Source organism: Scyliorhinus torazame, chromosome 21 (genome assembly GCF_047496885.1).
Source record: "Scyliorhinus torazame isolate Kashiwa2021f chromosome 21, sScyTor2.1, whole genome shotgun sequence".
Lineage (NCBI taxonomy): Eukaryota > Metazoa > Chordata > Chondrichthyes > Carcharhiniformes > Scyliorhinidae > Scyliorhinus > Scyliorhinus torazame.
This window is the reverse complement of record NC_092727.1, coordinates 17,174,367-17,196,462: the sequence shown is the minus strand read 5'-3', so window position 1 is coordinate 17,196,462 and position 22,096 is coordinate 17,174,367. Positions and strand designations below refer to the sequence as shown.

At 54.3% G+C, this 22,096-nt stretch overlaps 1 protein-coding gene across 2 annotated transcripts in view; it reads right to left on the bottom strand.

Moving 5' to 3' along the window:
• dixdc1b (DIX domain containing 1b) overlaps positions 1 to 22,096 on the bottom strand; it is a 156,984-nt gene that overhangs the window by 112,901 nt on the left and 21,987 nt on the right. The window lies entirely within an intron of this gene.

Here is a 22,096-nt window from a genome sequence, read left to right as displayed (position 1 = left end):
TGGCCTCCTTCGGCACTGCAGGGATTCTATGATATAGATGGAGAATATCGGAGATGGACAAATTTACCAAATCAATATGATTTCTGTCTCCTGACTGAACACCATCATGTTTTGTAGTTAAAACCTAAAGGAAAAATTACAATAATTTTGGGTGCTCGGGGACTTTGTTCCATTTTGGGAAGATCATGCCCATGGTGTTCAATTACAGCGTACAGAAATGGCCAGGTGCGCATTCGACAATTAAATGCTTTTAAATACAATGAATGCAATTCTGGCAAACATAGCTGCAATTTTGGGCATAATGTTCACATTGACTGAAGGAGGAATATTGTCCAAGAGAACTCCATGTTCTTTTTCCAATAATGCCCTTGAAGATCAATCCTCCACCTGAACTTGGCATAATGTACTATCTGAAAGACTAGTCTTAATCCAAAAAAATGAATCGCTTATTGTCTATTGTTTATCAAAAGGTATTATTAGCAAGGTTAAAATCTCCCAGGAAATATCATAATTCGTGCTCAATGTTTTCACAAAGCCCCTGGCCAAAATTATAGAGTTACAAAATTTTAGAGTTACAAAATCTGACATTCATGGCGAACAATAAATAGACATATATGCATGTTAATTCTGCCCATTTTGATGCAGTGTTGCCTCTATGTTGTGCACGTGCGGAGCAGCAAAGCAATCACAAAGGTCTCTTTCCCTCGGGATCGAGGAAGACTTTCTTCCACTCCAATTTGATGGGCTCCGAAATAGCTGAAGTCCAATGTGCAACCTACAGGTTCTGCCACATGCGGAGCAGGTGCTGCTTGAAAAGTTGGTTAGATGGGTTGTATGGATGTTTGTGTGTTCCCTTCAATGCCTAAATTTACCTCTGCATGTTCCCGACAAAGTATTCAGTGCCTTCTCAAAGGAGCCTTCCCCATTTAGGTTGCTCATATGCCAGGATTGACCATGAGTTGGCGGGTAAGTTTGACCACTTTAGGGATGCTCTCAGGATCTCCTCAAGTATTTCCACTAAGCTCCTGAGAGCCTCAGAATGGTTTTCACATTTGGAAAGGTTGCCTGCAGACCATCACATAACACATCTGATTTGAAGCACAGAGCTCATCATTATCGATAAAATGAATGAATTGTTTCACTTCATCTTCAAAAAGATCAGTGTCTATGCCCTCCCAGTAGAATTCACTTAATTTGCTATTGCAGAGGCTTTTAGCATTCTCATCCAAACCTCTGTCAAAAAGCACACAAAATAAATCAAGTTGAGATTCACTTCTACTCTGCAATTGCACCATTACTGTGCCACAAATAACATTGACAGTCTCAACGATGATCTTCTTTGTCCCTTTTAAAGTGATTTGATTGTCTCTAGTTTCATCATCAGAGGGACCTGTATTTTGTGCTAATGTTAGTGCCACTGCTTCTACTGAGCTATAGTCATTTTGAATTTCTATGACAAAACTTTTAATTGAGGCTAACAATTGTGCAGTATTCAATAAAATTGTATCAACATTTGTAGCTGCCAAGGACCCTGGTTCGACCCAGCCCCAGGACACTGTCATGTGGAGTTTACACATTCTCCCTGTGTCTGCATGGGTCTCACCCCACAACCCAAAGATGTGCAGGGTAGGTGGACTTAATTGGGGAAAAGTGAAGTGGGTACTCGAAACCTTTTTTAAAAATCAACATTTTGTCGTGATTTGCTGACAGCATTAATTCTTTGAAGTAAACGGCTCCACAAGATAGTAAAAACAGCAATATCATACTCTTCAAACTTCTCTGCTAAGGATTTTGCTTCAGCTTTCATGTGTTTTTTTCAGTTTGATGCAGCTATGTCTGATAAGGTTTCCTTTATATATATTCAAAGTTCATTTTCAAAGCCAAAATAGCATCTGCACAAGCGGACCACCTGGTTGTCACAAATTCTTTTGACTGTCAAATGTTTTTTATTTGCCTCATCAAGCTTGACTGCAACATATTCCACTGATGCCCTCCCAGTAGAATTCACTTAATTTGCTACTGCAGAGGCTTTTATCATTCTCATCCAAACTTCTGTCAAAAAAACCTTGAAAAAAAGGCAAAGAAAATATGCAGCTACCCCACAGGATTCAGCTGCAGCATTGCAGATTAAATTTAAGGAGTGGCAGGGACATAGGATGAATAATGCATAGGGACTTGTATCATTCAGTCCTTGCTTGCAGACCAGAATATTTTCTTGCCATATTCATGGCATTATTAGAGCTCTGCCCACGACAATTTTGAAGTCCAAACTTAAATTTGTGGTGGTTTAGAAAACAGTTGTTTGCAGACACTCAGAATTATGGGATTGTAGCTGGACAAAAAAAAAAACTTGCTCTATAACTTCAGCATCACTGGTCACATATCTTAAAATTAATGTTAGTGATCCACATTACTCACGTCTGGTATCGAATTATTATGGAATTGCATTTGACATCTTTTACTTCATTAGTGAATTAGTTTCTGAACCTCTCAGCTATTTCACTGCGCCAGGGACCCGGGTTCGATTCCCGGCTTGGGTCACTGTCTGTGCGGAGTCTGCACGTTCTCCCAGTGTCAGCGTGGGTTTACTCCGGCCGGTCTGGTTTCCTCCCACAAGTTGCGAAAGATGAGCTTGTCAGGTGAATTGGACATTCTGAATTCTCCCTCAAGTGTACACGAACAGACGCCGGAGTGTGGCGACTGGGAGATTTTCACAGTAACCTCATTGCAGTGTTAATGTAAGCCTACTTGTGACACTAATAACTATTATTGTTATTATAGTAATGAAGTCATCATAGGTTCTGTGCATTAAAAAGTTGGTCTTCCCTGAGCCACAATACTGAAAACTTTTTACATGCCCTTTGAGAAGCTCATTAAATTCAATAAAATATTCAAGGCAGGTTGAAAAAAATTACCTCTTCATGTTGACAATGTTGACTACTCATGTCCTCTTCGAGATAGTCCCGAAGAAGATAGCAGTTTGACTGTGGCAACAACACGTCTCAGCATTTTCTTCCAAATGAAAATCGCTTGTCACAAATAGGCTTCAATGAAGTTACTGTGAAAAGCCCCTAGTCACCACATTCTGCCGCCTGTTTGGGGAAGCTGGTACGGGAATTGAACCGTGCTGCTGGCCTGCTTGGTCTGCTTTAAAAGCCAGCGATATAGCCCAGTGTGCTAAACCAGTAAGAGCACTCCTTTTCAAAATGACCAACAACACAGATTCTATTTCTTGTTCAACTTTTTCAGGCGATGTGGTTTCTCCGGAAATCGGCAAGTCTAAAGTCATCAGATAATTCACCCATACATTTGGTGGACGAGGATGAATGTGCAGTGTGAGTCGAGTTGGTCCTGCCCCCCTCAGCCATGGCTTACCTCTAAATCCCAACCAGCTGGCTGGTTCACCACCTCCCTCCCTCATAGCATTCGTTTGCCAGTTCACAAAAAAGTTAATTAAGTAAATATAGGAGCTCTCCACCTCGCTGTCCCTCCTTTTTTGGAATTTAGTATACCGATTCATTTCTTCCAATTTAACATGGCCAATTCACCTAGGCTGCACATCTTTGGGTTGTGGGGGCAAAACCCACGCAAACTCGGGGAGAATGTGCAAACTCCACACGGACAGTGACTCAGATGCCAGGATCGAACCTGGGACCTCGGTGCCGTGAGGCAGCAAGGCTAACCACTGCGCCAGCCTGCTGCCCTTTTTTTTTTTAAATCTCTCGCTCCCTCCTTGATAAATTATTGATTTATTGATTCAGTGATGTTTTTAGATACTGATTGAGTGCATAGCTAAAGAGTGGAATTAAGATAGTTAGTTGTTGTTTCAGATAATGAATCAATTATTAATCTTTAGGGTCTTGTCTGTAGAAATTCAGACATTGTTTCACCGAATGTTTCATGTGAATAGACTATTGTATTTCAGTGCATTTAGCAATCAGGTTCTATCAACTAATTAGTTACAGCATGGTCTATGACCAGCAGTGGCATGAAAAACCTATTCTCATGGGGATGAGCACATAGACACTGAATTTTTTTTAAAAATATTTTTATTCTTTTTCACATTTTCTCCCAAATTTGCACCCATCAACAATAAACAAAAAGCAGTAATGAATATAATGTTAATCCCCATATCAACAACAACAATCCCATCCTCCCACCAACCCCCAGACAACTGCCCGCAAGTTAACATAAACAAATAACAAAAAGGAATCAGGAATCACCATTAACACATACAGACCCCCTCCCCCCAACCTCCCCCCCCCGCCCCCCCCCCCACTAATATTCAATGTTATCTAATTCTTAAAAGTGCATAATGAATAACACCCATGAATTGTAGAACCCCTCCATCAAACTTAACCTTCTCAAGAGTCAAGAATTCCAACAGGTCCCCCCGCCACACCAGGGCACAGGGTGGAGAGGTTGCTCTCTATCCCAAAAGGATCCGCCTTCGGGTGATCAACGAGGCGAAGGCTACAACATCTGCATCCACACCCGTTTCCAACTCCGGCTGGTCCGACACCCCGAATATGGTCTCCCGAGGGGCCGGGTCCAGCTTCACGTGCACTACTTTAGAGATTACCCTCAAAGCCTCCGTCCAGTAATCTTCCAGCTTCAGACAAAACCAAAACATATGAATGTGATTTGCAGGCCCCCCCCCCCCCCCCCCCCCCCCCCCCCGCCGGCAACGTTCACACACATCTTCTACCCCCTCAAAGAGCCCGCTCATCCTCGCCCTAAGTGAGGTGTGCTCGATATACCACCTTCAGCTGTATCAGCCCCAACCTCACGCACTCTCCGGAGCACCTCACACCAGAACCCCTCCTCCATACCCTCTCCCAACTCTTCCTCCCAATTTGCTTTGATCCCTTCCACTGGTGCCTTCTCCTCTTCCAAAATAGCTCCTTAAACCGCTGACACTACCCCCTTCTCCAGTCCCGCTGTCGTCAGCACCTCCTCCAGCAATGTGGAGGCCGGCTCCAACGGGAAGCTCTGGATCTCCATTTTGGCAAAATCTCGAACCTGCAAGTATCTAAACATTTCCCCCTGCTCCAGCCTATACTTCGCTCATAGCTCCTTTAATCCTGCACACCGACTCACAAGAAACAAATGTCTTAATGTTAATTTCCTTCTCCTCCCATTTCCGAAAATTTCCGTCCCACTTCCCTGGCTCAAATAAGTGGTTCCCCTGAATCGGCATTTTCCCTTGACTTTCCCCCTGATTTTTACAAACCTTTGAAAATGGCCACAGATGCGAGCGACCTGGGGTCAGGGCAGTGTTGCTACAGGATAAGTCAGGAATAGAGACGCCAGTGGATACTTTTCAAAGAAACTAAGTGTACCAAGGAAAGTACTCCACCACTGAAAAGGAAGCCTTAGCATTGCTACTAGCCCTTCAGCATTTTGAAATTTATGTCAGGCATGGTGATAAGCAAAGCCTAATCTATGCTGACCATAATCTGTTTGCGTTCGTGGAAAAATTGAAAACTCGCAACGCAGGATTGTTCCATTGGAGTTTATTGCTGCAACTTTTGGGCGGCATGATAGCACAGTGGTTAGCACTATTGCTTCACAGCACCAGGGTCCCAGGTTCAATTCCCGGCTTGTGTCACTATCTGTGGAGTCTGCACATTCGCCCCGTGTCTGCGTGGGTTTCCTCTGGGTGCCCTAGTTTCCACCCACAAGTCCCGAAAGACGTGCTGTTAGGTGATTTGTACATGGTCATGTGTGAGTACCTTTAAGAAATGTGTGTTTATCGAATAACTGTAGTGGGTGTCCCTTTAAGAAATGGGCATTTGTCAGATAGCTGTAGTAATGTCAGACAGTGGGTGGAGCTGGACTGTCAGTCTTTCACTTTCGTTTTTGCACAGGCAGCTACAGTGTGTCTTTTAGTTTCATTTTGAGAGATGGATAGCTGCAGGAAAAGCAAGCAGCAGTATAAGGACCTCTCTGCAATCTAAAGACTGTCTCCAGATCATTTGGGTGATTTCAAAGTGATAACTGCTCTCAGTGGAGAATTTAAACCTGGGGCGAAATTCTCCGTTATCGGCGGAAAGTCCGCCGATCGGCGCAAAAAACGGCGCAAATCCGACTTGCGTCACGTCGGAAAAATGGGTCGATAGTCTCCGGCCCGAAATGGGCTAGCAGCGACGTAACGGGATCCGCACTTGCGCAGTGGTTCACGCCGTGCAGCGTCATACGCGCCGCACGGCGTGACGGCTCATAAGGCCGCGCTGCTACCCCCCACCCGACCGGAACACCCGACTGGATGGCTGGCCGCCGCTCAGCCCCGAGGTTTGAGTCACGCGATGTGGAGGCGCTCCTGGACGCGGTGGAGCAGAGGAGGGACGCCGAGTATCCCGGGCACGGCCGCAGAGTTGCCCCACGCCACAGCCGGCATCTGTGGAGGGAAGTGGCAGAGGCTGTCACCGCTGTGGCCCTGGCACCACGGACAGGCACCCAGTGCCACAAGAAGGTGAACGACCTCGTCAGAGCAGGCAGGGTGAGCCTCCCCATATCCCCCCCTCCCCATAACCCCCCTCCCCATATCCCCCCTCCCCCATATGCCCCTCCCCATAACCCCCCTCCCCCATATCCCCCCTCCCCCATATCCCCCCTCCCCCATATCCCCAAGTGAATCCAGCCCTAAACTTAACCTCTGCAATGCACGCGCAACCGATGGCGTGCATTCGTATACCTGCCTAACAGTGTTGCCTTTTACCCCTTCCACCCTCCCCCCCCCCCCCCCCCCACAGGAGAAGCGCGCACACAACAATAGGGAGCATGTGAGGACTGGAGGAGGCCCCGCTGATGAGAGGCCACTGACCGAACACCAGGAAAGGGCCCTGGAACTGGCTGGCGGACCTGAGGACCGGGAGGTTGCTGATGCAGAGGTCGGGGGCACAGTAGCAAGTGAGCCACCGACAGCCCGTCCCCATATCCCCCCTCCCCTATATCCCCCTCCCCCGTATCACCTGATCACTGCCTGATGTCTAACCATGCATGCTTCATTGTGTATCGCAGGACCAAATGTCCAGGCACCCATCCCCGCAGATGCAGACCGCCCGCAGGATGCCCCTCGGAGGCCACGGGAGACAGAGAGACCCGGACCCTCCAGCATGCGACGCCCGCAGGATGCCCCTCGGAGGCCATGGGAGACGGAGAGACCCGGACCCTCCAGCATGCGACGCCCGCAGGATGCCCCTCGGAGGCCATGGGAGACGGAGAGACCCGGACCCTCCAGCATGCGAGACCGCAGGATGCCCCTCGGAGGCCACGGGAGACGGAGAGACCCGGACCCTCCAGCATGCGACGCCCGCAGGATGCCCCTCGCACACCACAGGAGACGGAGAGACCCGCACCCTCCAGCATGCGACGCCCGCAGGATGCCTCTCGCACACCACGGGAGACGGAGAGACCTGGAGCAACAGGGAGACGACACCCCCGTCACGTGCGGGAGCGACCACCCAGCGATGAGGGGGGCAGCCACAGGCCCCCGTCACATCCGAGCCAGGACACCACTACCCAGGACACCACTACCCGGGACACCACTACCCGGGACACCACTACCCGGGACACCACTACCCGGGAAGACGAAATACCGGACAGTGACTCATAGTGGATGGGTGGAGACGAACCCCCACCCCAAAGTGCCATGGACTCAGAGTGGGACGAAGAGCACGACACAACGCCACTGCTGTCACCAACACCCTCCACCATCGCAGAAACACTCACCACGGTTGGGCACTTTAGTGATGAGGCGTCTGGTACACTCACTGGTGTACACAACACAGCCGTCCCGGTACAGCAGGTGGAGGTAGGAGCAGTAGAGGGGCCGGGCGGTCGGAGGGCAGCCCAGCCCAAGCGAACATCTGCCGCCCAGATGGATCCCGGGTTCCTGGAGTTACCACACCCACACATAGATCCGATGCAACCACCGACCCGGAGACGAGCGAAGAGGGTGACGGGCGGCTTGCGGCGGCTGCGGTCGCAGGTGGAGGAGTCCACCCGCGTCCAGGAGCTGGGAGTGGTGCCGGTCATGCGTGCCACCCAGGCCGACACCGCACGGGTGGCGTCCGCGGTGGAGGCAATGGGTGCGACGGTGTCAGACATGGGGAACGGTTTGCGAGGCCTGGGGCTTTCCGTGCAGGCGGCGTCTGTGGCCCAGGAAATGGCTGCCCTCTCACAGGAGGCCATGAGCCAGTGCCAGCGCCAGATGGCAGAGGCACTCAACGCCATAGCCCAGTCTCAGCAGGCCATGGCCCAGTCTCAGCAGGCCATGGCCCAGTCTCTGCAGGCCATGGCCCAGTCTCTGCAGGCCATGGCCCAGTCTCTGCAGGCCATGGCCCAGTCTCTGCAGGCCATCGCTGAGGGCATCGGCGCCAGTGGCCATGTGCGAGCCGGCGTCGCACTGTCACAGACAGGGTTTGCCAACCCCCTGGGCTCCATGGCTGCAAACCTGCAGACCCCTGTCGATACCAGCACGGGCCTCCAGGACGGGCAGCGCCAGATGTCGGGGGGGCGTCGGATGGCCAGTCCGTTCGCATCCCCCACCCATGTAGAGGCCTGGGGGCCATCGGGCACCCCGAGGGAGGAGGAGGTGGTGTGGTCCGTCCCGGCTCCCTCTGTAGGGGAGGTCCCGGTACACCGCGACACCTCGGACTCCCCCCCTTCCGTCCCAGGTGCATCGGGTGGGCAACGGGCAGGACAGGCTGGCAGCTCGCCATCCCAGTTGCCCGGGCCGCAGCCTGGCCCATCTAGGCCAGGACGCCCCAGGAAACGGCCGCCAAAGGGATCCAGTGTCAGAGGGCAGGAATCACAGGAGTCCACCTCCAGTTCTGCTGTACCGTCTGGGGAACCACGTAGACGTAGTCAAAGGGCCCGTAAGGCCAAACAATTAGACACTGAGTAAGTTGGCACGGTTGCAGGGCACAGATGAGTTTTAGGGGCTAGGGCACGTGCATGAACTCCTTTGGTTATTAAAGTCAATGTTACACCTACAGAAGCTGCCTTTGTGCTCTGTCTAAAGTGTGCAGGCGTGTCATGTACGTTGAGCGCAAGTGTGTGTGTGAGGGGTGGTCTTACCTCAGCCCCAGGTGAGTCTGCCCCCTTCCCCCTGGGCCGCCATCAACATCCCCCGGGCAGAGGACGGGACCGTGCGCTGCAGTGTCACAGCCGCATGCAGGGATGGTCCGGGTGGATTACATTACATGGATGGTGGTACTGTGGCCATGGGTCAGACATAGTCCAACGATGTAGAGCCAGGAGCTCACCGCAGGGCGGGTTGTCATCATCCTCCATGGCCTGCGATAGACACGCGTCCACCCGCAACTGTGTGAGCCCGCCCCGTTGTGCCGCAGGTGGATCGGCAATGGGGGGGGGGGGGGGGTGGTGTGCATGCGGGTGGGGTGGGTGAGGTCGGGGAGGGGGGGTGAGGGTGCTGGGTGGGTGGATGGGTGGGGGGGGGGTGGTCGGCTGTTGCCATGATGTGCGGTCTGTGGCCATACTACCCGATTCCCACGCCCATCTAGTCAGTGAAGCGGGCGTCTATCAGTCTGTCCCGTGCCCGCTGGGCCAGCCGGTAACGGTGGACAGCCACCCGCCTGTGTCTACCCCGTCTGCCCTGACCATTACCCCCATCCCCCTCATCTGGGGAGGACTGCGCCTCTTCCTGCTGCTCCTCCACTCCGCCCTCCTCTGCCTGTGGCACATCGCCCCTCTGTTGGGCTATGTTGTGCAGGACGCAGCACACCATAATGATGCGGCCGACCCTATCTGACCGATACTGGAGGGCGCCCCCAGAGAGGTCCAGGCACCTTAAACGCATCTTCAGCACGCCAAAGCACCTCTCTATCACTCCCCTTGTCGCTACATGGGCATCATTGTAGCGGTTCTCCACCTCATTGCGTGGCCTCCGTATAGGCGTCATCAGCCACGATCGCAATGGGTAGCCCCTGTCGCCCAGCAACCAGCCCCTCAGCCGGGGATGGCGTCCCTCGTACATGCCGGGGATGGATGACCGCGACAACACGAATGAGTCGTGTACACTGCCTGGGTGACGGGCGCAGACGTGCAGGATCATCATGCGGTGGTCGCAGACCACCTGTACGTTCATCGAATAGGTCCCCTTCCTATTAGTGAACACGGCCCTGTTATCTGCAGGTGGCCGCACGGCGACGTGCATCCCATCGATCGCGCCCTGGACCATGGGGAACCCAGCCACGGCAGAGAAGCCCACGGCCCGGGCATCTTGGCTGGCCCGGTCCACGGGGAAGCGGATGTAGCGGTGCGCCATGGCATATAGGGCATCTGTCACTGCCCGGATGCACCGGTGCACCGATGTCTGCGATATGCCGGACAGGTCCCCACTCGGTGCCTGGAATGACCCCGTTGCATAAAAGTTCAGGGCCACCGTAACCTTGACGGACACGGGGAGAGGGTGTCCCCCGCCAGTGCCACGCGGTGACAGGTGTGCCAGCAGGTGGCAGATGTGTGCCACGGCTTCCCAGCTCATCCGGAGTCTCCTCCTGCATTCCCGGTCCGTGAGGTCCTGGTATGACTGCCTGGGCCGATACACACGGGGCGCCCTCGGGTGCCTCCGTTGCCGTGGGGCCGCGACGTCCTCCTCCCCCTCCTCGTCCTGTCGGTCAGGTGTCCCTCCAGCCTAGGCGGCTGCCGCCTGCCCCTCTGCAGCAGCCTGCGCCGCCTCTCTGGCACGCTCCTCCTCCTCCTCCAGAGCAACATAGACATGAGCGGCTGCCGCCACGGCGGCCAACATCGCTGGATGATCTGAAAACATGACGGCCTGGTGGGGGGAGGGGAACGACGACATGTCATCATTGCCCATATCCCCTCCTCCCCCCAGCCAGGTGGCATGGACCGCATGGGTCCAACGGTTGGAGGCTGGCACCTGGCCAGGTGGACCAACTCACTTGCCCTCCCATCCCCCTCCCCGGCACGGACTCCCCCCCCCCCCATCCCCCTCCCCGGCACGGACCCCCCCCCCAACCTCCACCCCTGCACGGACACCCCCATCCCCCTCCCCAGCATGGACCCCCCCCCATCCCCCTCCCCGGCAAGGACCCCCCATCCCCCTCCCCGGCACGGACCCCCCCCCCCAACCTCCACCCCGGGCACGGACCCCCTCCCGGCACTCCCCCGGAGCCCAGCATATTCTAACCACCCCCCCCTGCCGCACACACACACACACAACCCGAGACACACCTCTCCTCACGCATTCAGACTGCGGCCACGCCATCGCCTGCCCAGAGCCAACCCCCCAGGCCGTCACTCACCTCCACGCTGGTCGGCGTGAACCTGGAGCACAGGGTCACGCCGATGAAAAGGAGGTTTAATTTACGTCGACGTGAACGGTCATCACGTCGACGGGACTTCGGCCCATCCGGAAGGGAGAATATCGGCAGGCCGAAAATCGGCTGTCTTGCGCAGACCCGTGACATTCTCCGCGGCAGCGGCGACATTAACGCCCCGCCAACTTTTCTCCCTTCGGAGACTTCGGCAACCGGCGGGGTGGGATTCACGGCGGCCAACGGCCATTCTCCGACCCTCTGGGGGGTCGGAGAATGACGCCCCAGATCTCTGTGTAAAAGGGTCTTTTGTCTTATGGATGTTGGAAGGAAAGGTTACGGGTTACTTGTAGAATATTGTATCTGTGGGGATGATTGGTGTTGATAATTGTTAAAATGTTTACTGTGGACTTCCGGGTGCGGCGATGACCAGCTAAGTCGCACGTTTCGGCAGCTCCTGGTGGAACGGACTTTTGGGCTCTTAATAGGAGCCCCATCGGCAATTTTAACGGCAAATAACACTGTGCGGTAATCCAGAAGGGAATCCCCCCTGGACACGGATGGAAAAAAAGAGGAAAGTAGCCGGATTGCGGTGGATCCTCAAGAGCAGCGGCCAGGAAGGCAGGCACAAAGCAAGATGGCGTCGGAAGGAGGCAGTTTAATATGGGGCCCTGACCAACAAGAGTTCCTGCGGCGTTGCGTAGATGAACTCAAAAAGGAGATGAAGAAGGAGCTGTTGGCCCCGATATTACAAGCGATTGAGGGGCTAAAGGAGGAGCAAAAGACCCAGGAACAGGAGCTTCGGGTCGTGAAGGCAAAGGCTGCTGAGAATGAGGACGACATACAGGGCCTGGTGGTGAAAACGGAGATCCACGAGGCACAACACAAAAGATGTGTGGAAAGGCTGGAGGTGCTGGAGAACAATGCGAGGAGGAAGAATTTAAGGATTCTTGGTCTTCCCGAAGGTGCAGAAGGGGCAGACGTCGGGGCATATGTGAGCACGATGCTGCATTCGTTAATGGGATCGGAGGCCCCGGCGGGTCCGCTGGAGGTGGAGGGAGCCTATTGAGTTATGGCGCGAAGACCGAGGGCTGGAGAAATTCCTCGAGCAATAGTTGTGAGATTTCTCCGATACAAGGACAGAGAGATGGTCCTCAGATGGGCCAAGAAAACTCGGAACAGTAGGTGGGAGAATGCGGTGATCCGCGTGTATCAAGATTGGAGTGCGGAGGTGGCGAGAAGGAGGGCAAGCTTTAATCGGGCCAAGGCGGTGTTGCATAAAAGGAAGGTCAAATTCGGAATGTTGCAACCGGCAAGACTGTGGGTCACACATCTAGGGAAACACCACTATTTCGAAACGGCAGACGAAGCGTGGACATTTATTGTCGAGGAGAAGCTGGAGTGAGCGGGCCAGAAAAAGAACGTTTGGAACAAAAGTGGGGGGGGTGAATTTGTGGGATGAAGGGGGGAAAAGGGGGAAGAGAAGACTTCCCAGATTGTTACACCTGCGACCCTGTAACTTCTCTCTCTTCCCCATGTCGTGGGGGAGGGGGTGAGGAAGGATGAGGAGCGGTGGGCGCCGGCCATTGGGGGCGGGGCCAAAAGGGGAAGCGCGGGCCTTTGTTCCCGCGCTATGGTAATCATGGCGGGAACAGGGAAGCAGGAAGGAGGGGGCCTCGCACAGTGTGAGCCGAGGTCACGGGGGGAAGCCGAGGTCGGCCAGAGTTTGCTGACTTCTGGGAGTAACATGGGGGGTGCAATTACGCTAGTTTAGGATCTAGCGGGGGGGGGGGGGGGGGGGGGGGGTAACTGGGTTGCTGCTGCTGGGGAGAAGGGGGAGCTGGTATGGGAGGGGGGGGGGGTCGGGGCGGGGGCGCGCCGCCTGGGGGGGATACAGCTACGTGGGAACCGGGGTGAGGAGCTGGATTGAAAAAGGAAATGGCTAGTCGTCAAGGGGGGGTGGTAAAGAGCCCCCCAACCCGGTTGATCACGTGGAATGTGAGAGGGCTGAACGGGCCGATTAAGAGGGCACGGGTACTCGCACACCTAAAGAAACTTAAGGCAGATGTGGTTATGCTTCAGGAGACGCATCTTAAGCTGACAGACCAGGTTAGACTTCGCAAAGGATGGGTGGGGCAGGTGTTTCATTCGGGGCTAGATGCAAAAAACAGGGGGGTGGCCATACTAGTGGGGAAGCGGGTAATGTTTGAGGCAAAGACTATAGTGGCAGATAGTGGGGGCAGATACGTGATGGTGAGTGGCAAACTGCAAGGGGAGGCGGTGGTACTGGTGAACGTGTATGCCCCGAACTGGGATGATGCCAATTTTATGAGGCGTATGTTAGGACGAATCCCGGACCTAGAGTGGGGAAGTTGGTAATGGGTGGAGACTTTAATACGGTGCTGGACCCAGGGCTGGACAGATCGAGGTCCAGGACCGGAAGGAGGCCGGCTGCAGCTAGGGTGCTTAAGGATTTTATGGTGCAGATGGGAGGAGTAGATCCCTGGAGATTTAGTAGACCTAGGAGTAAGGAGTTTTCGTTTTTCTCCTATGTACATAAAGTATTTTCACGAATAGATTTTTTTGTTTTGGGAAGGGCACTGATCCCAAAGGTGACGGGGACGGAGTACACGGCTATAGCCATCTCGGATCATGCTCCACACTGGGTGGACCTGGAGATAGGGGAAGAAAAACAACAGCTTCCACCCTGGAGAATGGACATGGGATTATTGGCAGATGAGGGGGTGTTTTTAAGGGTGAGGGGGTGTATTGAAAGGTACTTGGAAATTAATGATAATGGGGAGGTACAGGTGGGAGTGGTCTGGGAGGCACTGAAGGCAGTGATTAGAGGGGAGCTGATATCTATTAGGGCACATAAAGGAAAGCAGGAGGGTAGGGAAAGGGAGCGGTTGTTGAAAGAACTGCTGAGGGTGGACAGACCATATGCGGAGGAACCGGAGGAGGGACTATACAGGGAAAGGCAAAGGCTACATATAGAATTTGACTTGTTGACTACGGGTAAGGCAGAGGCACAATGGAGGAAGGCACAGGGTGTACAGTACGAATATGGGGAGAAGGCGAGTAGGTTGTTGGCCCACCAACTGAGGAAAAGGGGAGCAGCGAGGGAGATAGGGGGGGTGAGAGATGAGGAGGGGGAGATGGAGCGGGGAGCGGAGAGAGTGAATGGAGTGTTCAAGGCATTTTATGAAAGATTATATGAAGCGCAGCCCCCGGACGGGAAGGAGAGAATGATGTGCTTTCTGGATCAGCTGGAATTTCCCACGGTGGAGGAACAGGAGAGAGTGGGGCTGGGAGCACAGATTGAGACGGAGGAAGTAGTGAAAGGGATTGGAAGCATGCAGGCGGGGAAGGCCCCGGGACCAGACGGATTCCCAGTTGAATTCTATAAGAAATATTTGGACTTGCTGGCCCCGCTACTGATGAGAACCTACAATGAGGCGAGGGAAAGGGGGCAGCTGCCCCCGACTATGTCAGAGGCAACGATATCGCTCCTCCTAAAGAAGGAAAAAGACCCGCTGCAATGCGGGTCATACAGGCCCATTTCCCTCCGGAATGTGGATGCTAAGATTCTGGCCAAGGTAATGGCAATGAGGATAGAGGATTGTGTCCCGGGGGTGGTCCATGAGGACCAAACTGGGTTTGTGAAGGGGAGACAGCTAAATACAAATATACGGAGGCTGCTAGGGGTAATGATGATGCCCCCACCAGAGGGGTGTGGTAGTATGCATTAGGGGTCATGTGGGACTGTGAAGCCGTGATGTCATTGGCTGACAGATCCCGGGTCCTGGTTGGCCGTTGAGCTCTAGCTCCGCCCTGAAGGCGGAGTATAAGAACCAGGAGTCCTCCCCCGCAGGCAGTCTACTACTGAACTGCGGGGGAACAGTCACGCTTAATAAAGCCTCATCGACTTCACTCTATTCGTCTCTCGGAGTCTTTGTGCGCTACAATTTATTAAGCGTGACTAAAGGACTATGGAGCTCAGGATCATCCCGGAATGCCTGAGGATCAGCCCCCACGCAGTGAACGCAGCAGCAGCTTTCAAGCACTGGCAGACTTGTTTCGAGGCCTACCTCAGAACGGCCCCCGGCCGGGTCACGGAAGACCAAAAACTACAGATCCTGCACTCGAGGTTAAGCACCGAGATTTTCTCTCTCATAGAAGACGCAGAGGATTTCCAGACGGCGTTCGCAGCACTAAAAAGTCTCTATGTTCGCCCAGTAAACCAGATCTACGCTCGCTATCAACTCGCAACGAGACGGCAAAGTCCCGGAGAATCGATAGATGAATTCTACGCCGCGCTACTAATTTTGGGACGGGCCTGCAGCTGCCCGTTGGTGAACGCAAATGAACACACGGACATGTTAATGCGCGATGCTTTTGTGGCAGGTATGAACTCCTCCCAAATCCGCCAAAGACTTTTAGAAAAAGAGTCGCTAGGACTCTCAGAGGCACGGGCCCTAGCAGCCTCCCTAGACGTGGCCGCGCGAAACACCCGCGCCTACGGCCCCGACCGCGCGGCAGCCCATTGGGCTCCGTACGCACCCGTCGCGACAAACCCACCGCCCCCCCCCCCCCCGGACACCCCACAGGCTTGCGCGGTTCAAACGCCAAGTCGCACCGGGGGAGCCCGCTGCTATTTCTGCGGCCAGGCGAAACACCCCCGGCAGCGCTGCCCGGCCCGCGCAGCGATCTGCAAGAGCTGCGGGAAAAAGGGCCATTTCGCGGCTGTGTGCCGGTCCCGGGAAGTCGCCGCGGTCCCAGGAGAACAGGGAGCCCTGCACGCCTTTTACGCTCCCCAACGTCCCCCCCCCCCCCCGCGCCCCATGTATGACCCGCCGGCGCTACCACTTTGGGTCCCGGCCACCGTTGTCCCCAGAGAAGAGGGAGTCCTGCGTGTTCCTAACGCTCCCCAACCCCCCCAGCGCCCCATGTGCGACCCGCAGGCGCCGCCATTTTGGGTCCCGGCCACCACGAGGGGAGGAGGGGCGCTGCCATCTTGGACCACCCCAGACCTGTACGACGCATGGGGGCGGCCATTTTGTCCACCCCCGCCACCATCCTGTGACCCCCCCAGCCATGTGCGATGCATGGGGGCAGCCATCTTGTTCACCCCCGACGCCACCTTGGACGGCAACAACGGACCCCAGCGTCGACGGCTCCACGGGGTTCGAAGAAGACGCTCAACCATTACAACCACGGCTGGCTTCAATGACGCTGGACCAAGCACGGCCCCGGACGCTTCAGACGACGACGACAACGGTGCTGATAAACGGGCACGAGACACCATGCCTGGTCAACTCCGGGAGCACGGAGAGCTTTATCCACCCCGACACGGTAAGACGCTGTTCTTTGACCATCCGTCCCAGCGCACAAAAGATTTCCCTAGCTGCAGGATCCCACTCCGTACAGATCAAAGGTTTCTGCATAGTTACCCTAACGGTGCAAGGGAGGGAGTTCAAAAACTACAGGCTCTACGTCCTTCCCCAACTCTGCGCCCCCACATTACTGGGATTAGACTTCCAGTGCAATCTACAGAGCCTAACCTTCAAATTCGGCGGCCCAATACCCCCACTCACTATCTGCGGCCTCGCAACCCTCAAGGTTCAGCCCCCATCCTTGTTTGCAAACCTCACCCCGGATTGCAAACCCGTCGCCACTAGGAGCAGACGGTACAGCGCCCAGGACCGGACCTTCATTCGGTCCGAAGTCCAGCGGTTACTGAAGGAAGGCATAATCCAGGCCACCAATAGTCCCTGGAGAGCACAGGTGGTAGTAGTAAAGACAGGGGAGAAGCAAAGGATGGTCATAGACTATAGCCAGACCATCAACAGGTACACACAACTAGACGCGTACCCTCTCCCCCGCATATCCGACATGGTCAATCGGATTGCCCAATATAAGGTCTTCTCCACCGTGGACCTCAAGTCCGCCTACCATCAGCTCCCCATCCGCCCAAGTGACCGCAAGTACACAGCCTTCGAGGCAGACGGGCGATTATACCATTTCCTAAGGGTCCCATTTGGCGTCACAAACTTGGTCTCAGTCTTCCAACGAGAGATGGACCGAATGGTTGATCAACACGGGTTGCGGGCCACGTTCCCGTATCTCGACAATGTAACCATCTGCGGCCACGATCAGCGGGACCACGACGCCAACCTCCAAAAATTCCTCCAGACCGCTAAAGCCTTGAACCTCACGTACAACGAGGACAAGTGCGTTTTTAGCACCAACTGGCTAGCCATCCTGGGCTACGTAGTGCGCAATGGGATAATAGGCCCCGACCCCGAACGTATGCGCTCACTCATGGAATTTCCCCTCCCGCACTGCTCAAAAGCCCTAAAACGCTGCCTGGGGTTCTTTTCATACTACGCCCAGTGAGTCCCCCAGTATGCAGACAAGGCCCGCCCCCTAATACAGGCCACGACCTTCCCTCTGTCGACAGAGGCTTGCCAGGCCTTCAGCCGCATCAAAGCGGATTTCGCAAAGGCCATGATGCGCGCCATCGACGAGTCCCTCCCCTTCCAGGTCGAGAGCGACGCCTCCGACGTAGCTCTAGCGGCCACCCTTAACCAAGCGGGCAGACCCGTGGCCTTTTTCTCCCGAACCCTCCACGCTTCAGAAATCCGCCACTCCTCAGTGGAAAAGGAAGCCCAAGCCATAGTGGAAGCGGTGCGACATTGGAGGCATTACCTGGCCGGCAGGAGATTCACTCTCCTCACAGACCAACGGTCGGTAGCCTTCATGTTCGATAATGCACAGCGGGGCAAAATCAAAAACGACAAGATCTTAAGGTGGAGGATCGAGCTCTCCACCTTCAACTACGAGATCTTGTCTCGTCCCGGAAAGCTGAACGAGCCGTCCGATGCCCTATCCCGCGGCACATGTGCCAACGCACAAATTAACCGCCTCCAAACCCTCCACGAGGACCTCTGCCACCCGGGGGTCACTCGGTTCTACCACTTTATTAAGTCCCGCAACCTCCCATACTCTTTGGAGGAGGTCCGTACAGTCACAAGGATCTGCCACATCTGCGCAGAGTGCAAACCGCATTTTTTCAGGCCGGATGGTGCGCACCTGATTAAGGCTTCCCGCCCCTTTGAACGCCTTAGTCTGGATTTCAAAGGACCCCTCCCCTCCACCGACCGCAACACATACTTCCTTAATGTGGTGGGCGAGTACTCCCGCTTCCCATTCGCCATCCCCTGCCCTGACATGACCGCGGCCACAGTCATTAAAGCCCTCAACACCATATTCACACTGTTCGGTTGCCCCGCATACGTCCACAGCGACAGGGGGTCCTCCTTCGAGCTGCGCCAGTTCCTGCTCAGCAACGGTATAGCCTCGAGCAGGACGACCAGCTACAACCCCCGGGGGAACGGGCAAGTAGAGGGAGAACGGCACGGTCTGGAAGACCGTCCTACTGGCCCTACGGTCCAGGGACCTCCCGGTTTCACGGTGGCAGGAGGTCATCCCGGACGCCCTCCACTCCATCCGGTCACTACTGTGTACTAGCACTAACCAAACGCCTCATGAGCGCCTCCTTGTCTTCCCCAGGAAGTCCTCCTCTAGTACGTCGCTGCCGACCTGGCTGGCGGCCCCAGGACCCATCTTGCTCCGAAAACATGTGCGGGCGCACAAGTCGGACCCATTGGTCGAAAGGGTTCACCTCCTTCACGCGAACCCGCAGTACGCTTACGTGGAGTACCCCGACGGCCGACAGGGCACGGTCTCCCTGCGAGATCTGGCGCCCGCCGGCAACACACACACCCCCCCCCGACACCAATCACCCCCTTCCTGCCAACGCCGCACCCCGCGACCGCCCCCTTCCCAGGAGGATCGGTCCTCCTCCCAGGCCCGACCAGGAGTGAAGCCCAAGCTGAAACCGTAAAGCTCCCGGAGACGACAACACCGGAACAAGCACCACCACCACCACCGGGGCCGAGGCGATCGACACGGATGATCAGACCGCCCGACCGACTCGTGGCGTCGATCTAACACTACAATATGTGGACTTTTAACGAGAACATTTTGTCTTTTCTCCTGACGATTACTGTAAATAGTTCGAAACAAAAAAAAACCTTGTACATACTGTAATAACATGCGAAAGTTTTCCTCCCAGGACCAGCCTTGTAAACCCTTACCACCATGCGAAGCATCACCCCGCCGGGTTCATTTTTAACAAGGGGCGAATGTGGTAGTATGCATTAGGGGTCATGTGGGACTGTGAAGCCGTGATGTCATTGGCTGACAGATCCCGGGTCCTGGTTGGCCGTTGACCTCTAGCTCCGCCCTGAAGGCGGAGTATAAGAACCAGGAGTCCTCCCCCGCAGGCAGTCTACTACTGAACTGCGGGGGAACAGTCAAGCTTAATAAAGCCTCATCGACTTCACTCTATTCGTCTCTCGGAGTCTTTGTGCGCTACAAGGGGGAAGCGGAGATAGTGGTGGCGATGGATGCCGAGAAAGCATTTGATAAGAGTGGAGTGGGATTATTTGTGGGAGGTGTTGAGGAGATTTGGCTTTGGGGACGGGTATATCAGGTGGGTACAGTTGCTGTATAGGGCCCCGATGGCGAGCGTGGTCACGAATGGACGGGGGTCTGATTATTTTCGGCTCCAATGAGGGACGAGGCAGGGATGTCCTCTGTCCCCGTTATTGTTTGCACTGGCGATTGAGCCCCTGGCCATAGCATTGAGGGGTTCCAGGAAGTGAAGGGGAGTACTCAGGGGAGGAGAAGAACACCGGGTATCTCTGTATGCGGATGATTTGTTGCTATATGTGGCGGACCCGGCGGAGGGGATGCCAGAGATAATGCGGATACTTGGGGAGTTTGGGGATTTTTCAGGGTATAAATTGAACATGGGGAAAAGTGAGTTGTTTGTGGTGCATCCAGGGGAGCAGAGCAGAGAAATAGAGGATTTACCGTTGATAAGGTAACAAGGGACTTTCGGTACTTGGGGATCCAGATAGCCAAGAATCGGGGTACATTACATAGGCTTAATTTAACGCGGTTGGTGGAACAGATGGGGGAGGACTTTAAGAGATGGGACATGGTGTCCCTGTCACTGGCAGGTAGGGTGCAGGCGGTTAAAATGGTGGTCCTCCCGAGATTCCTCTTTGTGTTTCAGTGCCTCCCGGTGGTGATCACGAAGGCTTTTTTCAAAAGAATCGAGATGAGTATTATGAGTTTTGTGTGGGCCGGGAAGACCCCGAGAGTGAGATGGGGATTTTTGCAGCGTAGTAGGGACAGGGGGGGGGCTGGCACTACCGAGCCTAAGTGAGTACTACTGGGCCGCCAATATTTCAATGGTGTGTAAGTGGATGGGAGAAGGGGAGGGAGCGGCGTGGAAGAGATTGGAGAGGGCGTCCTGCAGGGGGACTAGCCTGCAAGCAATGGTGACGGCGCCGTTGCCGTTCTCACCAAAGAAATACACCACAAGCCCGGTGGTGGTGGCTACATTGAAAATTTGGGGGCAGTGGAGACGGCATAGGGGAGGGATGGGAGCTTCGGTGCGGTCCCCGATAAGAAACAATCATAGGTTTGTTCCGGGGAGAATGGATGGGGGGTTTGGAGCATGGCAAAGAGCTGGGGTAGTACAATTATGAGATCTATTTGTAGATGGGACATTTGCGAGTCTGGGAGCGCTGACGGAGAAATATGGGTTGCCCCAAGGGAATGCATTTCGATATATGCAATTGAGGGCTTTTGCGAGGCAACAGGTGAGGGAATTCCCGCAGCTCCCGACGCAGGAAGTGCAGGATAGAGTGATCTCAGAGACATGGGTGGGGGACGGTAAGGTGGCGGACATATACAGGGAGATGAGGGACGAGGGGGAGATCATGGTAGATGAGCTGAAAGGGAAATGGGAAGAAGAACTGGGGGAGATTGAGGAGGGGCTGTGGGCTGATGCCCTACGTAGGGTAAACTCATCGTCCTCGTGTGCCAGGATAAGCCTGATATAATTCAAGGTGCTACACAGGGCGCATATGACTGGAGCACGGCTTAGTAAATTTTTTGGGGTAGAGGATAGGTGTGCGAGATGCTCGAGAGGACCAGCGAATCACACCCACATGTTCTGGTCATGCCCGGCACTACAGGGGTTCTGGGTGGGGGTGGCAAAGGTGCTTTCGAAGGTGGTGCGGGTCCGGGTCAAACCAAGCTGGGGGTTGGCTATATTTGGGGTTGCAGAAGAGCCGGGAGTGCAGGAGGCGAGAGAGGCTGACGTGTTGGCCTTTGCGTCCCTTGTAGCCCGGCGCAGGATATTGTTAATGTGGAAGGAAGCCAAACCCCCGGGGGTGGAGACCTGGATAAACGATATAGCAGGGTTCATAAAGTTAGAACGGATTAAGTTCGTATTAAGGGGTTCGGCTCAGGGGTTCACCAGGCGGTGGCAACCGTTCGTCGACTACCTCACAGAAAGATAGAGGGAATGGAAAAGAAGTAGACAACAGCAGCAACCCAGCGGGGAGGGGCGGGGGGGAGGAATCGGACGGACTCTCAGGGATGTTATTGTATACGTATAGGTATTTGGTATATGTAATTGTACATTGGATTGTTGGATTGTATTTTTGGAGAGTATTTATTTTGGACAAGGCAGTTGCCATGCAGTTTTGTTTTGTGTTTTTGTTTAAATATTATTTATTTATTTGTTTAAAACTGGCCACGGTTATTTATATTGCTTTATTGTTGTGTAAAAGAAACACTACGTATTGTTCTATTTGGCCAAAAAACTTGAATAAAATATATATATTTTTTTTAAAATGTTTACT